General features: G+C 46.9%; 1 pseudogene; it reads right to left on the reverse strand.

The window, feature by feature from the left end:
* Nucleotides 1–409: 409 nt before the first annotated feature.
* Nucleotides 410–4,820, reverse strand: LOC112077564 (proton channel OTOP2-like; annotated as a pseudogene).
* Between the last annotated feature and the right edge of the window lie 336 nt (nucleotides 4,821–5,156).

Here is a 5,156-nt window from a genome sequence, read left to right on the forward strand (position 1 = left end):
TCTGGTAGGAGTGAGATGTAGCTGTTGTTCTAGGGATGGGCATGTGAGCATGCAGTCTGGAGAGGAGATGTAGCTGTGTTCTAGGAATGGGCTGTGAGCATGCAGGTCTGAAGGAGATTGTAGCTGTTGTTCTAGGGATGGGCATGTGAGCATGCAGGTCGGTAGAGGAGAGATGTAGCTGGTGTTCTAGGGATGGGCATGTGAGCATGCAGGTCTGGCAGATGAGATGTAGCTGGTGTTCTAGGGATGGGCAATGAGCATGCAGGTCTGGCAGATGAGATGTTAGCTGGTTGTTCTAGGGATGGGCATGGAGCATGGCAGGTTCTGGGCCATGAAATGGTGAATGTAGCTGTTGATCTAGCCCCGACTTTTAATCATATTTAATAAAAAATATGATACAAAAAAATAGTTCAGAATTGTTCCTGTAATTCACCTGCTTAGGAGGTTAGGAAGACCTCAAAGAGGCTGGCGACTGAGTGCATACGGTAGAAGATTCCGAAAGGAAGTCCGATATTCACAACAGCCACCCACATGGTGAACTCGTAAAACTCTGCTCCAATCGTGTTGTCAAACTGAGGGCGGGCGCCAAACGCCGGCATGATCCAGAGCTGTCAATGGAAACAGAGTAAGGATGTTCAGTCCAATCTTTCACCTTAAACATACAAGTTACCATCATACTCTACTGTGATGTAGTGTACTGCACAAATAACCAGTAACCCCGTTTGGCTCATGAGCAAGTTATGAAAACATATATTTGTTTTACTTTAAATGATGATTCAGCAGTTTCATCTTATTTTCGACGTACCTAGGGTGTTGAAGTTTTATCCAAATGTTTCTCCCCAATTTCGTGGTATCCAATTGGCAGTTCCAGTCTTGTCCCATCGCTGCAACTCCCGTGCGGACTCGGGAGAGGCGAAGAACGAGAGCCGTACTGTCACGACTCCTACCGAAGGTGGCTCCCCTTCCTGTTCGGGTGGCGCTCGGCGGTCGTTGTCACCAGCCTACTAGCTGCTACTGACTTTTTCCTCGCCCTCCTTATTTGTTTAGTGGTTACACCTGTTTGTGGTTAGGGTGATTAGTGGGGCTTTATTACCCAGCAGCCCGGCCTGCTGGGTGTGCGGGATTGTTTTGTGTACAGGTTGTACATGCTTGTGTGTCACGGATAGTGTACGTTGTCTTTTGGATTATTTTGTTCTCGTTAATGTGTTGGAGCATTTACTTGGAGTGGCGTCGTGTTCACCTACGTGTGATTAAATTAGTACGCTACTCTGAACTCTCTGTCTCCTGCGTCTGCCTCCTTCCTCCACTACACCCCGGGCATTACACGTACGTCCTCCAAAACACAACCCAGCCAAGCAACACTGCCTCTTGACACAACGCCCGCTTAACCCGGAAGCCAGCCGCACCAATGTGTCGGAGGAAACACCGTACACCTGGCGACCGTGTCAGCGTGCACTGCACCCAGCCCGCCACAGGAGTCGCTAGTGCGCGATGGGACAAGAGCTCCCTGCCGGCCAAACCCAGACAACGCTGGGCCAATTGTGCGCAGCCCTATTAGTCTCCTGGTCGCGGCCAGCTGCCACAGAGCCTGGACACAAACCAGGATCTCTAGTAGCACAGCTAGCACTGTGATGCAGTGACTTAGACCACTGCACCCCTCAGGAGGCCCTAGTTTATCCAAACTTAATAAAAACTGTTTTGGATGAAAGGACAACATCCTAGGTTAACAAGCCCTTTAAAAGAGCCATTTTGAAAAGGACTGGTGGGTACTCAGTAGGCTACTCACAAGGATGTTGCAGAGCAGCAGAAATGCACAGATCTCCTTCAGGGCTCTCCTCTTCCATGTCAGCCTATGGCGTTGAGGCAGGGGGGAACCAGAAGGAGCAGAAGGAGCAACATGCATACTGTGAACTGTGAGGGCCGGGGACGTCTTGGTCTCCATGAATGTCCCTGGMAGGTTGTGTATGTCTCTATGGGCTTGGGCTTGAAGGACGTATGGGTTTGTGAATACAGAGGCCTGGTGCATGTCTTCGTGGAAGGGCTCGCGATGCAGGCCCTCGATGATGAAGATGTTCTGCAGGCAGAGCTGGATCACAGTGAGCAGGGAGACAGCCAGGTTGAGAGCGTTGAGGTGGCCCTCGGCCCCCGTTGCCACCACAGCCACGATGGTGAAATAACAGATGGGGTGAACTGTCCGATTGAGGCGCCGATCAGCAAGCCTACATCCAGGCTCCGTGTGGGGTTCTTCCCCGACACGTGGTCCCTCTGGTCCAGCCGGTAGATGGCGCAACCAGCCACGGTCGAGACGGACATGAGCGTCACAGCCACCGTGTTCATCACGTAGTGTATCATCAGCCCGTGTCACGTTTCCCCGGGTCCTCCTTCTCACGTCCACCTGTAGATGACAAGGTTCCAGGCCCGCCCATCAGCATGACCAGCCCGACCGCAGGCCCCACCAGCACGTCCTTCAAGCGGAAATGGAGCGAGTGGTGGTTGTGCTCATCTACCAGGCGGCCCACGTTCTTCCACATGACGTAGGCCATGGCCGAGGCAAACAGCGCTGTACTCGATGTTGAAGGGGTACAGGTAGTAATAGGCCTTCTCTAAGACGGCACAGGCAGAGTGGCTGCAGTTACATCTGCTGTATCCGCCAGAGGCTGAAATTAAATGAAAGATGAGCTTTATTGTTTGACTTGTGAGGTGATGTTTTGTTATGTTGGTTTGTTTGTTTTTCTCAGTATGTCTGGTTGGGGCAATTCTATTTCAATACAGTAAATTCAGAAAGTAAACTGAAATTATTATTTTATTTTTGTGAACCTTAATTTAAACAAGGAATTCCCATTTCAGTTTACATACTGAATTGAAATGGAATTGACCAACCCTATATTTTACTTAGATTTTCTAGAGAGAGATTTGACAACCCAATATTCACTACCTCTGATGTCATAGGAATGTGTGCTGTTGCGTCCTCTGGTGGAACAACAGTCTGGTGTAGGGACTCCTCTGTGACGGCTGCCATCCACAACATCAGATTGGTAGACAGTCAACATCAGCCCACAGCTTCAAGAGGGAAACACACAGGGAGTTCAGAACAGAATAAAATACTAACTATTTTGAAATACTATTTTTTTGTAGAATAAGAATAGAATATAACAGAATATAATAGAATAGACTTTATGCTTTCCAAGGGGAATGTTAAATGTTCAACCATCAATTTACATAATTAAATCGTAATAAATTCAGTTATACAGTAGCAGTTAGTGACGCTCACCGAGTTATGTTCCGTTGTAGCTGTACACAGTCTTTAGCGTGGAGCCAGAGGAAGTATGTCTGAAAAAGATACAATTATCACCTATACTTGCATTTTTCTCACCAGCCAAATCCCTCAGTGGTTTCCTTAATGTCATATCACCTAATGGAAGGTCCATTTGAGATGTCTGAACTTGTGTTCTTACCTGGACAAGTATGAACACAGCTTGTAGGACAGGGAACACTATCTTCACAGCAGAGTCACAATGCAGGTAGCCTACGTAGTTAGCAATCTTAAACACGTCCATAATCAGACTGCATATGCCAAACAGCACCAGTCCACCTAGAGAGAAAACACAATGAAATCCAATTAGGAACACTCATTCAATAATCACACTCATTCAAGACAATGGGTGAATGTAAAACTTTGTCTAGTTATAGTAAATTATATCCTACTGGAATAGAACTCTTCCCCAATCAAAAGAGAGATGATTTATGTCCAGTGACTTTAACAGAAAGAAATATTATTAAAGGGATACTCCGGCATTTTGGCAATGAGGCCCTTTATCTACTTCAATCAATCAATCACATGTATTTATAAAGCCCTCTTTACATAAGCAGATGTCACAAAGTGCTGAACAGAAAACCAGTCTAAAACCCCAAACAGCAAGCAATGCAGATGTAGAAGCACATGGCTAGGAAAAACTCCCTAGCAAGGCAGGAACCTAGGAAGAAATCTGGAGTGGAACCAGGCTCTGAGGGGTGGCCAGTCCTCTTCTGGCTGTGCTGGGTGGAGATTATAAGAGTACATGGCCATGAATGATAGATTGTTCTTCAACATGTTAAAATGTTCATAGATGACCAGCATGGTCAAATAATATTCACAGTGGTTGTAAAGGGTGCAACAGGTCAGTACCTCAGGAGTAAATGTCAGTTGGCGAGTTAGAAACTGTAGGTTACGGGAAGAGGACCTTCCTTTATACAGAGAGCCTTATGGACGGTTATGTCACACAACTCTGATCATACTAACATTACTTCTGAACTACATTAATCTTTCTACCTTTTTGGATAGGATATGGAATTTTGAACAGAGCGAGCTGATTGATAATAAACAACAACAAATGTGACTAGATCTTACATAATGAAGAAACATTCATTCACTTAAGCCTTTGCGCTTTCTTTCATGTGAATCCAGCAATGATGACATCTGAAGCTGAGATCGGAGCGTTAGGAGGGCGTACATATCCCCCCCGCCCACCCTCCCCTCCCCGGTGTTCCGTCCACTGGGAGTCCAGCTGGGGAGTATGAGGAGGGGAGCGAACGTCTCTCGAACCAGCAGGGCACGGTGAGGGGAGGGGCCCGTAAGCAGCTGCACTTACCTCTAGCTCATCACGGTCACGTCCCGATCCTAGGTATTGCTCTGGTCAGTGGCAGTGTCTTCAAAAAACTCAATTAACACCATCAACGCAGATCTTCCTCATCGTCGCTCGTATCTCACCAGCCTGGATGCTGTAACTACACATACTCACATCCAGGAAATCAGACGCCGTGCATCTTACAAGGATAGCCATGGGCCTGTGTTTGGTCAGGTAAGAGAAAAGCAATGTTTTTTCTAGATCTTCTGTATCTACAGCTGCTACATTTTCACAGTTTTAGTTTTTTTCCCTGAAAAATCACTGAAATTAATAAATCTCTTTTCTGTTAAAAATCACTGGACATGGTATCCAAGAGTTCATCTGACTCCGGGAAGTAGTTGGCCCTGCCTGCTGCTTTCAACTCACTCACACTCTCTCTCTCTCTCTCTCTCCTTCTCTCCTCTCTCTCTCTCTCTCTCTACTCTCCTCTACTCCTCTCTCTTCTCTCTACGCACCTGCTGTCTCAACTCTGAATGTTCGCTATGAAACCCA

This window comes from Salvelinus sp. IW2-2015, unplaced genomic scaffold (genome assembly GCF_002910315.2).
Source record: "Salvelinus sp. IW2-2015 unplaced genomic scaffold, ASM291031v2 Un_scaffold4705, whole genome shotgun sequence".
Classification (NCBI taxonomy): domain Eukaryota; kingdom Metazoa; phylum Chordata; class Actinopteri; order Salmoniformes; family Salmonidae; genus Salvelinus; species Salvelinus sp. IW2-2015.